Here is a 13,593-nt window from a genome sequence, read left to right as displayed (position 1 = left end):
AGGCGCTAGACCAGAAGGGACAATCTGGCAATAGCTATGGTATTTTCCAAAGCCTTTGCATCATTTTCCCCAGGTGAAATTGTGGCTGATTTCTTCCTTTCTTGGTTTTGATAGTCATCTGCTAATACAGGTATTTGCTCCTCACCCTTTCTCTTGGCTCGAGGCAGCTTACAGCAATAGTGAAAACATTAGAAGTTAAAACCCAGAGAGTTCCAAATGCCCCTTCAAAAAGAAGCCTGCTATTCCAAGCTCATATAAATCTCTGGCAAATAAAATTTTGGTTTTTATTCCGATGCTTGTCAACGGCTTATTGGAGCGCCTGGTGTACTTGGGTAGGTAGGTGACCACCTAGGGAGTCCAAGGTTGGGACACAGTGGCTGGCAAGGGTAAAACATCTTTGTTCATCTCTTGTCTTGGAAGACCCTCCAGGTGGGGAGCATAAGTTAGGGGTGACTTGACAGCACTTCAAGAAGGACGTAGATAAAATTGAAAGGGTACAGAGGAGAGCAACGAGGATGATCTGGGGCCAAGGGACCAAGCCCTATGAAGATAGGTTGAGGGACTTGGGAATGTTCAGCCTGGAGAAAAGGAGGTTGAGAGGGGACATGATAACCCTGTTTAAGTATTTGAAAGGTTGTCACTTGGAGGAGGGCAGGATTCTGTTCCAGTTGGCTGCAGAGGAAAGGACACACAGTAATGGGTTTAAACTACAACGATATAGGCTAGATATCAGGAAACAAATTTTCAGTCAGAGTAGTTCAGCAGTGGAATAGGCTGCCTAAGGAGGTGGTGAGCTCCCCCTCACTGGCAGTCTTCAAGCAAAGGTTGGATACACACTTTTCTTGGATGCTTTAGGATGCTTTGGGCTAATCCCGCGTTGAGCTGGGGGTTGGACTAGATGGCCTGTATGGCCCCTTCCAACTCTATGATTCTATGATTCACTTCCTACCACTACTTGTGTGTGGTTTGGGGTCTGTATCACTTTATCGCCCAGTTGTTTTTAATCATTGCTTCAATTCATCATGTCAGCCATGTTAATGGAGAGGTGGGCGATAAATAGGTTTGCCAGCTCTGGATTGGAAAACACCTGGAGACTTGGAGAGGGGAGCCTGGGGAAGGTGGGGCTGGAGGAGGGGAGATGTCAGCAGAGTATATTGCCATAGACTCCGACCTCCTAAGCAGCCGTGTTCTGCGGGCAAACTGATCTTGTAGATCAATGGTAAGAGTACGAGATTGCCAGGTGCCACCTGGAGGCTGGCAACCCAAAGGACAAAGATTTTAAATGCTTGATTGATGAGTCAGCCCTTCTGCAGTGCCACAGCCTTTTTCAATGGCTCCAACCGTGCCGGGGTAAGACAGCGTTCCCGCAAGCACAGAAGTTATTTTATTAGGTTGTTTTGTTCTCACAACATGCCAACCCTCGGCTTGTTCTCCATTACTCCGGCGTGCATATCCCAGCCTCTGTGCTGTTCCGATAAAAAGCAGCTTTGGTGGTGGGGAAAAATCAGATTAGAAGGGGGGCAAGGACGTAGGTCAGCTTTAAAATGGATAGTTTGCTTATCGCCTTTGATGTTCTGAAGAAGTAAAACCACCAAAGCCTAGACCTCTTCAGAAATAATTGATTGCCTGTTTATGGAGGGAAACAAAAGAAAGACCTTATAAGCCCCATAAACACCGTGGAAAATACAAATACGGCATTGTTTATCAATTTCCACGGAGCTCTATGCACTCATAGGCTTCAGATCAATAGTCAGAGCAGCTATTAAAAGAGCTGATCGTGTTTGCGTTCTCCGTAATGAAATTTAAGTTTAATGTAAAATGTCTACCCAACAGTTCCCCAGTAAGGTGTAGAAGATGCAATTACCTTAAGCTAGAGCAGAAATATAGGAGAGAGGCTTGCTATCGGTGCTAAAATACCTTTTATAGCCCTCTTTATCATATTCATTGCCTAAAGAATGTTAACAAAAAATAAGTGTATAAAGGAGCTGTGGAACAGAGAGGAATTCAGTGTAAACAAACTTAGTTTCTCGTTCAATTAGCAGAGCGGTGGCTTAGCCCCTTCCAGCCTGTTAACGGTAGTTCTTGGTTGTTCACACAGAATGCCACATCCTCTTTATTGAAGATGGTCTGTACTCCATCATTTTGCTCCCATCAGTGGTTAAAAGCGCTTTAACCTGCAGAGCTGGGGTTGATTCCCCACTCCTTCTCCACATGAAGCCCTCTGGGGCCAGTCATGGTTCTCTCCGAACTCTCACACCCATCTGCCTCAAAAAGTGGCCATTGTGAGGTAAGGAAGGAAGGACATTATAAGCCACTTTGAGACTCCTGAGGGTAGAGAAAAACGAGGTACAAAACCCAACTTTTCTTCTACTACACAAAAGCAGGATGGTGTCCCCACATTTTCTATCATCAAACTCCTGACACCCAGCCAGGGATTTTTCAGTGGTCTGAGCAAAAGAAGCCAAAATAGGCCAAATACTCAATTCTAGAATATAATTCTAGATACTGCCCAACGTCATTCATGACCTATGAGGTTCCACCTAGGTCTGCCTTCACACTCCAGATTCTTCTAGGCTCCATCAGCAGCCATTTTACCTGACAGCAACATGGGTGCTCCCATCTGCTATTGGCCTGAAATGGCCGGTAGCCATTTCACTTCCACATTTCTCTTTTACTTTCCCACTTGGAGCTTGGGGCTAGGTTCAGTTTGGGTTTTCATTTCAACAACACCTTGAACCCCGAACTAGAATTTCCCGGTTCATGCCCATCCTTGGTCCTGATAGCATGAAATAAAAACACGCTGCAATTCCCTGGCATCTGCCAAGTGGGGACACTAATGATTCCTTTGTGAACATTTCCACAATTAATGCACCTTTGAATACCTTTGTTGGACTGGATGGCCTGTATGGCCCCTTCCAACTCTATGATTCTATGAATACCATGCTCAGGCATTCACCGGAATATTAATTAGGGGGTATCGGAGATGGGATAGTTTAATATCACATTGAAGAACGACACCCCCCTTTAAAGATGATGTCCCTATCTTCCATGCTCATCCAAATTAACAGTTGCAGGAAGAATCTGTGATGTTCAGATCCCCAAAGTTAGGCGGGAAAATGAGAAACCCCTTAGCTTGTTAAGGAGAGGCGTATTAGGGATGTAAAAGTCAGCAGGTAACCATTAAAGCTTTGATGAATGTAAGATGGATAGGCAAGGTTATGTAGGAGAACAGTTGCTGTCTAGGCAATGGACAACATTATCTGTATCAAAGAACAAAACTTAAGTTGACAGGCAGGGGATCTCCCCAAACAGAGGTGGCCACGTTGATTGTCAGCATGCCGGTCAAGCCAGCTGGGATGATCTTGAAGATGTATGTGAAATTGTCACCAATTTGTCACCAACCTACAAATGCTTGTTTGAGCTCCAGTTGGAAATTACACCTATTATTCGGAGCATACACATTCGCTTCTTCGGCAGATTTAGAGATTTATGGATTGCAGGCTAAGGTTAACGCTTGCTTTTAAGAAACCAAAGCTTATTGTGTTCAAAGAACCGGAGGAGGGGGGAGAAGGGAGGCAGCTTCTAAGACGGCATCAGCACGAATGTCTAGAGGATAATAACCTTTTCTTCCAGAAATTCAATTACTTAACTAATTATGTTTTCATACCTTTTAGCAAGCTGGAGGTTTGTTCTCCCCTGGTTGGGTACAAGAGGACGATATTCCAAGCAAATTTAATGGGGATTTGTAGCAAGTGAACGATCAACTGTCTGTCATATTGGCATTCCTTAATCTTAAATTTGTGTCTCATACAAATAGAATAAATGTGATTGGAGCAAAGAGGGTGGTTCTCTCGTTTCTCCAGTTCAGCAATTCTTTTTCATAGGTAACGCTCATATAAGGCACAGCGGGATTGTGTTCTGGGGCCGGAACATGGGGAACCATCCTCCCTTCCCTCACGTACCCCTGAGAAATTTCATATTCTCGGAAGTTGCCCCCCCCCCTCCAAATACTTCAAAGGGCTCGCCTGAAGAGGCAGTTTTGGATTTTCTTCCCTTTTTAATGAGAGGATTTCGGAAGTGAAGAACTTCCTTTAGAAAGGCTTGCAAGTCTTCAAAGACCGAGGGGCTTCCCTCAGAGTTCCTCAAGGGCCTTGCAGACGTGGGGAGCACATATTGGCTGCCAATTTCACCTCATAAGAAACTTCCATTTGATTCACAGCAGGCTGTTACCTTCAGGGGTACTGGTGCAGGTACGTAGGGAAAACGTCTTCCTGTGGCAGCCCTTCCGCACATCTCGCACAACCTATCCCCCCATCTCCAAAAGAAGCCACTAGCAAATTATTTCTCTGCTGTGACAAAAAAATGAATGTGCATGGATGGTTCTATGTTAAGCTGATCATGGTGGGACACTCCTGACTTGGCGGGAAAGTCCCGCTTCCTTGATGCCACCACCTCTTGCCACAGCCATGGCCCAACCTCCACCAGCCTCCGCCTGTCTCTTGTGGCGCCATGGCCCAGCCAGAGCCCCTCCCTGCCTCCCTCCCCCCTGGCCAGCAGGATGGCCGGCAGCGGCGTTCTGCCCTGGCTGGCCTGTGGCTGGCCTGGACAGGCGTGCCAGGCAGAGGCCCGCTCTTGGCCCCCAACTGACCTGAGTTGAAAGAGACCATGCAGGCATACCAGCTGCCCCAGGCAAAGGCCCACCCTCAGCCCCTACCTGACCTGCGCTGACCGTGCAGGCGGGCAACTGATGGGCTTGTGGCAGATGTGCTCGGGAGGCCACGGTGAGCCCAGTCGGAGGGAGGAAGGGAGGGCTGCTGCCATCGCCATGTCCCGCCTTACCTCCCTTCAAATCTGGTCACCTTGTTCTATGTGTAATGTTCCCCATGTTTCCTGTTCTTTTGCAACAATGTGAAATCAAGAACAGTGTCCTTTTGGAAGAACAAAGAATGCTAAGGCCGATTTCACAGGGGCAGAAAATACTGAGAGAGCAGTTATATGGAGGCGGAGCAAATCCCTTGTTACCAGGGCAAATCCCTTGTTACAAAGGGCATTGTTACCAGGTCCCCGCTCTTCCAGGCCTGGCGCGGATCATGCCCCAGAAGCCTTGGCTAAGGGAACGTGGAAATTTCCACGTTCCCTCAGCCCACTGCAGAGGCCAACAGGGCCTGTGTGGCCAGGGACAGGTCCAACAGTGGCCCAGAGGGGGCAACCAATACCCCAGTCAGCTTTGCAGTGCTGTGGAGAGGACCGTGGCATTCATTTCCCCTTTGCAGTTGGAGCGGACAGGGGCATTTATTTTCACTGCAAATGAAGACCCTCTCGCGCAGCAGAACTAAACCACTGCTACTTTTCCCCCGGGGGGGACACATTTCAGTGGAACACCAGGTGTCCCGCTGAACTGTTTCCCCCATGTGGACACAGACTGCTGCAGAGAATGCTACTCTACAGCAATCCGCTGGTGGCGGCCTGGTGCAGCTGCCACCATGCAGAATCAGCCTAAGATAGCAAGGGAAAGGCCACTTTTATGTAACTCAACACTACACAGAGTTGTGAATATTACCACTCCTCTGAACCACAGATTGTGTGGGGAGAAGTTATAAAAGCCAGAAGTGCTCTCCTCAACTCAAACTAAGAAGTCCTTCTATCCCAGTTGGCCACATTTTTTTCCAGCGGCCCTGTGCCCCACACACCCTGGTAGCCGCACCCTCAGGGTTGTTAGCCCCTGGCTCTCACCATCTCTCATCAGGCTTGTCACAGTTTCTTCCTTCAATGAAAATGTTTAATTGATAAGCAGATCGTACTGAATGTAGCTGAGTGAGGCAGGCATTGTAGGTTCTATTCTTCAAGCAGATTCCGCTATCAATTAAACATTTTCATTGAGGGAAGAAACCGTGGGAGGTTTCTTATGTGATGTTTATTGTTATTCATGTTTTCTGCCACACTGTATTTCTCTTTGCTTCACTCCTACGCTGTGCGTTTTGTCCTTTGTTATGCTGGCTTTTATTTGAGGCTACCTCAGGCTTGGCATTTGCCTTTATCCTCCAGGCCAGCTCTGAGGGCTGCTAACCACCAAGACACAGCGCCAGGCACCCGTGGCCAATTGCCCACCAATTTGGGCTCGTGCTCACCTATGAGCCTCCAACAGTGGTCTCAGGCATTGCTCATGGAGCCCAGAAACGAAGGAATGGAATATAGAAAAAAATAGCATAACAGAACACTGCAAGCAGAAACCTCTCTTGCTGGTTGTGCTGTAGGACACTTCTGCTATTCCAAGAGATTGACTTTATGCATCTTCCATTTTAAAATACTCCATGGTATCTGCTGACACCTTTGGTGAGCACCAGAAAATACGTTGGGACTGGCCAATGGGGAGTACATTGGCTGTTCAGCAACATTACTTCATCAGCGGTTGCCATGCCAGCACACGGATCATCACTGCATCACTGAAGGTAAACTGTGGCAGCCATTTTGTACCTGGCTCCACTTCCTGCAGCAGTCATTTTATGATAGCTGTTCTGTGGCTGGGCCCACTACACTGTGCCAGATTTTCGAGGAGGAGGAGGAGGAGCTGGTTTTATACCTCACTTTTTGGCTCAGAAAGGTTGAGAACCCCTGCATTTGGAGGAACTAGTAGGAAAGCTACACTCTTCAGATGGAAATCCTTCCAACCACAGAAAATGGAGGTGGGTTTCCAGGCTTCCCATTCGAGAATTAGTCCTTGATTGCCTCTTTCCCTCCCTGCGTCCCGTTTGCAGGCAGAAAATGTGCTGGCGTAGGAAAGATCTTGTTTTTCATCTCTTTTCTCTGTGTGATCCTCACCTTTCTCACTTCTTATATCCTAGTTTATCAGCTATTAAGACAGTTTATTGATTGAAGCACGCAGAGCAAACAAACGACAAAAAAAAGTGCAAAATGCGATGGGGGGAACCTATGTATTTTAGATCTCATTTTCTCTGTTAGCGTTACATCTGGAAAAAGAAATCCATAGAAATCTATTTAAGCAATATTGTGTCTCTGTGCTAGGAATGGGACGTGGCTAACTGAGATACTGTACCAAAGAAGCAAATGCAAAAATAAATAAAATAAAATAAAAGACTTGAAAATGGGAGAAGGGAGACATTTTCCTGCAGAGAAATGGCAGGTCTATGGCTATCTAAAGTTAGATTTTTCTTTGGGCACAAGGTAGTAAACTTTAACTCTTTTGAAATTATCTATTGATTGCTTCTCGAAGAGGCTGCACACTATTCTGTAATTCTTACAGAGATACAGTGGAGAAAAGAGAATATTAATCCATACCAGAAAGGATCGTCCGATTCTGTTTAGAATGTTGATGGCATTCTAGAATTATTTTTAAGGGGGTGTAAAGGGGAAAGTTTAGATTTCACACCTTTTTGAGAAGGAACAATTTGAGAGGTACTCTCAGATGGAAGGGAATGAAGTCATGCTAGTTACTCACAAAAGAAGCACAGCATATTTTGGGTAGCTTTGTACAATCTATGAATGCTCACCCCTTTATTTCCCCATTTACTGGAATGCAAAAACACCCACTGGTTCAGCTTTTGTTCTGCTTGTCAATCATGGAGGTGGGTGGGCTGGTTTTATTTATCATTTGGTTTACAAATCACCCCTCTCTAAATTTTACATAAAGCACATAGGATTGTGTTGTGAGCTGGATTTAAAAGACAACTGAACGTTCCCTCCCTCCTTCCCATTGTGGACTCCAACTTCTTCCCCATGTTGTTCCTGAGGACCTACTGACCCCCCCCCGAGAGCTCAGATAGAACTGCTTTCTGAGAACAGCTCTAAGAGAACTGTGACTAGCCCAAGGTCACCCAGCTGGCTGCATGTGGAAGAGTGGGGAATCAAACCTGGTTCTGTAGATTAGAGGCCAGTGCTCTTAACCACTAGAATCATAGATCCATAGAGTTGGAAGGGACCTCCTGGCTCATCTAGTCCAACTCCCTGCACTATGCAGGACACTCACAACCTTATCGCTCATCCACTGTCACCTGCCACCCCCCTGAACCTTCACAGAATCAGCCTCTCTGTCAGATGGCTATCCATCCTCTGTTTAAAAATTTCCAAAGATGGAGAACCCACCACCTCCCGAGGAAGCCTGTTCCACTGAGGAATCACTCTACACTGCACCTTGAAGGGTGGTATATAAATTGAATGAATGAATGGATGAATGGATGGATGAATGAATTAAATTTTACAGGACCCAGTGGGCAGCCATAGAAGGAGACTATTGCGTATTTCCCCCTCCACCTGGGCTTGCCCCTGGTTGCTCACCAACAGGATCTGAGATAAAAGGTGGCAAAACGTAAATCAGCCCCTAGCCAGCCTTGGCATGCAGGCTAAGTCATGTGGAGGGAGCTGTAAAACACCGCCAGTAACCAGAGGCTGTCCAGGGGCAGATTCTTTGTGTGGAAACAATCCCAGTCATTTTCTTCTGGTAACTTTGAGGTTGGGTTTCCCCCCCTTTCCCTTCTCCATGGAAGAACCTCATTAAAATGTTCCATCTGAGAGATTTTCTTTGCAGCTTTAAGCCTTCTTAAATGTCTTTGCCTCACCCCCAGAGTTTTATTTTTTTAAAAACAAAACTGAGTGGACGCCAATGACAATTTTTCTAAAGGTGAAAACATATTGCAGAAGTGTCAAATATATTAAGAGAATGGCATTACGCTCTTTAAATTCAGCCACTTATTCTGAGCAGGACTCAAGATGGAGCCTCGTAGACTGTTTCCAGTATGTATAGATAATTGCCAGAGGGAAATGTATTGCAAACACCAATTTGTGTGTGAATATATGAAACTTTAATGCACTTCAAAGCAGGATGTGATTTATTTCTCAAATGAAGAAAAGAAAACTCCACCAAAACGCCAGAATAGTTCTCGTTTCTGTCAACTCAGGACTGTACCCAGACCTGTTGTAGTATCTATCCAGTTGGCAAATTCTCATCCCAATGTTCCTCCAAGGAATTCAGAGTGGTGTACGTAGTTCTCCTCGCCTGCATTTTATTCTCACAACAGCCCTGTGAAGTAGGTTAATCTGAGAGTGACTGAGGGTTCTGAACCTTCAATTGGGACCTGGAGGTTTCCCACCATTACTATTGATCTCCAAATGACTGAGACCCCTTCCCCTGGAGAAAATGGCTGCTCTTGGAGGGAAGCCTCTATGACATACCATGGTGAGGTCCTTCCCTTCCCCAAACCCCATCTGTCCCAGGTTCCACCTCCCAAAAGCACCAGGTATCTCCCAACCCAGAATTGGCATCCCTGCCCAGATCCTTGGCCAGCGTGAAGCCACTGCCCCATGCTAGTAGGAGGGAATAAGGCTACCTTGAAGGACCCAATGGAAAATGGCAGGGAGCAAGACACTAAATTCAGTATGCATCAAGTGTTACCCCAGTTCATTACAACCACTGGCCAGAAAATGGGAAGGTGTGAGTCAGTCTGAGAAGAGCAGACATTCCCAACCCTATCGCTCATCCACTGTAACCAGCCACACCCTTGAACCTTCACAGAATCAGCCTCCCCATCAGATGGCTATCCAGGCTCTGTTTAAAAATCTCCAAAGATGGAGAACCCACCACCTCCCGAGGAATGCAAGACAGGAAAATACACTTCTAAAGCGTATTGAAAGTACGTTATCTGTCATGTGCGGAATGGGCCCAAGGATGTTCTTAGTTAATCCCGGTGCAGTTAGTCCCGGTGGAGAAAGATTTGGCTGGTGGGGAGGATAACTGTGAAAAGCCATTGAACTTCCATGTATTTAGTTTAGCATTACAGTTTTCATCACCAGGGGGCGCCATCTGGGTTTCCTGACTGGCACAGAAGCTTCTTAAACCATCCTTATAAGATCAGGCCATCGATTCGCCAAGCCTCCTTGTTGGCAGAAATGAAATTGTAAGGTTTTCGAGACGTGTTTCAAAATTATTCCCTAAAACTAATATCTGCTGAGACAACTGCATCATTTCCCTTTCAATCCGGCATTTTCTTCTGCGCATGCATCCCTCTTCTCCCAAAGTGCTCTGGAGGAGACAGCCGGGAGTTTATTCTGCACGGAGGGCATGTTTACTCTATCAGTGACCCAGAAGTAACTCCTCTTTAACACTCTTTAACTTGTGATGAGAGCCAGGCGCCAGAGGGCAAGGAAGAACTCAAGCCACTGGATAACTGGGAGGGTGGAGAAGAGTCCCTTCTTTAGACTGGAATAGATTTCTCGCTGGTCTTTAAGGGACCAGTGACCAGGATGGCCCAGCCTACTGATCTTGTTACTGATCCCAGAACCTCAGCAGGGGTGGGCCTGGTCACGATTTGGATGGGAGACCACCAAGGAAGGCCACGGTAGCAGAGGCAGGCGAAAGCAAACAAACTATGAATGTCGCTTACTTTGAAAATCCCATGAGAGGTCAGCGTAAATCAGCTGTGAATTGATTGGGGAAAAAAATGCCAGAATTAGATTCTCATGTAAGATAAAAAATGCTAAAACTCTGCTCACATACCATAGATTGGAGCTCAAATGCCATAGTGGGCTGGGAAGGACCAAGATACGCATGCTGTAGATTGGGGTACAAATGGCACAGTGGACAGAAATAGAAATGCGATAGAGCAGGGGTAGTCAACCTGCGGTCCTCCAGATGTCCACGGACTACAATTCCCATGAGCCCCTGCCAGCTCATGGGAATTGTAGTCCATGAACATCTGGAGGACCTCAGGTTGACTACCCCTGCCCTAGAGAGTCCATGGTCCAAAGCAGCCATTTTCTGCAGGGGAACTGATAGAGTTTTCGGGTCCTTTCTGGCTAGGACAGGGGGGGGGAAGAGTTAACAGATCCAGGATGATGAACTCCTGGACCGTTTTTGCAGTTGTGGTTTTTTTAATCTGCTGGGGCATTTTCAACATACTGAATTCTGGATGCAGGCCCCAAATTTGTGCCTGGCATTCTGCATTTGTGGTTTGCTCCAGGACTCTGGTTGCAGCTTGCATTTTGCACCTTCATCGGGAGATTGGGTGTTCCCGCCTCCTGGCCTGCCTCCCCTCCCCTTATTTTTTAAAACTGAGCATGCGCAATAATGCAGGCCCATCCTACGGCAACCAGGACAGGTTCAACCTTTAAAAGAAATCAAAGATAGAAGCATAGAAAGGGGCCGTTCAGGCCATCTAGTCCAACCCCCTGCTCAACGCAGGATCAGCCCTAAGCATCCTAAAGCATCCAAGAAAAGTGTGTATCCAGCCTTTGCTTGAAGACTGCCAGTGAGGGGGAGCTCAGCACCTCCTTAGGCAGCCTATTCCACTGCTGAACTACTCTGACTGTGAACATTTTTTGGAGAAAGGCATATTGGTTCTTCTACAGGCAGTCTTCCCCTCCAATTGTGTACTGAAAGCCAGCTTGGTGTGGTGGTGAAAAATGGCAGCCCCTAATCTGGAGCACTGGGTTTGATTCCCCCCTCCGCTTCCCCATGCAGCCAGCTGGGTGACCTTGAACTAGTCACAGAGCAGTTCTCACAGAGCTCCCTCAGCCTCATCTACTACAAAGGGTGTGTGTTGTGGGGAGAGGAACGAGAGATGATTGTAAGCCGCTGTGAGGCTCCTTTGGGAAATGAAACGCGGGGTGCAAAAACCCAGCACTTTTCCTAACGAAAGTCAGTTTAGTGTAGTGGTGGCTCTAACCTGGAAAGCCAGGTTTGATTCCCCACGCCTCCACATGCAGTCAGCTGGGTAACCTTGGGCCAGTCACAGTTCTCGGGAAGTGTAGGTGATCATAAGCCACATCATTTGTGGAGTGAAAGTGAGATACTTGTGCTTCTCCTTCTTCTTCCAGCCATGATTCAGCTGGTGTTGGTGTGTTAAAAGCTCTTGGGGGTCCTGAATTATATTGGGGTTGGGGGGGGGAAATGACAGTGCTCAATGGGAGGGAACAGAAGGCAGGCAGGCAGGCAGGCAGGGAAGGAGGGAGGGAGGAAGGAAGGAAGGAAGGAAAGCCTTCTTGTCTCAGAACCAAAGTCCTAATTCACCACTTTAATGTGATTTTTATTGCAAGAGATATCACCCCATTGTTAGCACCTTCAGAGTACAGCTTGGAAGCATTGCCATTTAACTTCCACTTAACGGAGGGGGGGGTCTACTGAGCATCCCTCCAGGTGGGGCCTGGACACCTCCCAGAATTAGTCAATCTCTTGGCTGCAGAGATTTGGAGAAAATGGGTGCTTCGGAGGGTGGGCTGTATGGCATCGCACCCCACTGAGATCGCTCCTATCCGCAAATCCTGCCCTCCCCGGTCTGCACAGCCAGATCTCCATGAATTTTACAACCCAGGGTTGGCAAGGTCACCTTCACACAGCTCCCATCTCTGCCATGTCTTAAAGTCATTTGTCGCCGGTAGGACTGAAAAGCCCAGCTAATAAGGCTGTCGGGCTTAGAGGCAGCCACGGCCATCATATGGCGCTTGGCCGGTATGACCCTTTCTCAGATGTCTCACAAGTGGGAGGAAATAAGCACGCTGGACAGGCAACGATGACTGGGGCTGGTATTGTTGGAATTGCCATCGTTCTTTTCAAACGCAGTTCAAATGGCGTCTTCTGTATCTTAGAAAAGCGGGATCAAGGGCACCGTTTAGGAGCCGTCCTCGGCTTTGTGATTCAGAGCAAAGGCAGTTCTTTTTTTTCTTTTAGGAACGGCCTATGTCACTAACAGCTTGCTAGACGGCGGCACAAGGAAAGGATGAGGACAAAGAAGAAGTGTTGGTTTTTTTATACCTTGCTTTTCACTCCCCAAAGTGGCTTACTATCACTTTCCCTACTGCGCAACAAGCAACAAGTAGTAGTTAGGAGCGCGGACTTGTAATCTGGCATCCAAGGTTTGATTCCTTGTTCCTCCACATGTAGCCAGCTGGGTGACCTTGGGCTCACCACAACACTGATAAAGCTGTTCTGACTGAGCAGTGATATCAGGGCTCTCTCAGCCTCACCTCCCTCAAAGGGTAGGTGGGGAGAGGAAAGGGAAGGTGACTGTAACACACAAAAGTCACCCCAAGGGTCAGTCTCCTTCTGGTAGAGAAAAGCAGCATATAAGAACCAACTCTTCTTCTTCTTCTCAACCCCTGCTACTCAAGTTGCTTCATCTGCTGGAACCACCAGTGGCTGAATCTTGGACTTCTTACGTGACGGGGCCACAGTATATTATCCCATGTGCAGATTGGGCAGCTAAAGCGGCCTACAAGTAAACTGAGCAGGGAAGCCCTGCATGGATCAGTCCAGTGGGGATAATGACAGTGGGTACAGGCCCATGTGTTACCTATTCAGTGGGGAGGGGAGTGGTTTTGAGAAGGGGCCTTGGCCTACCAGCTCCACTCCCTGGATCAAATAGCAGGTGAAGTCGAAGACACTGAAGAGCTGCTGTCGGTCAGAGTAGGCAATACGATGAAAGACCATTGGTCTTCATGTGTGTTCATGTGACTTCCCTTGTCCACACTGGTCACGCTTGAGCCAAGTGGCCCAAGCACAGGGGTCCAAAGCTGGGGGTGGCAAAGGGAAACCACCCACTGGGGACTTTCAAGTAAGCTAAATGTCAAGGTATAAAAACCAACCCT

Source organism: Paroedura picta, chromosome 8 (genome assembly GCF_049243985.1).
Source record: "Paroedura picta isolate Pp20150507F chromosome 8, Ppicta_v3.0, whole genome shotgun sequence".
In the NCBI taxonomy this organism is placed as follows: Eukaryota; Metazoa; Chordata; class Lepidosauria; order Squamata; family Gekkonidae; genus Paroedura; species Paroedura picta.
The sequence above is the reverse complement of the archived record's forward strand: the minus strand, read 5'-3'. Positions refer to the sequence as shown.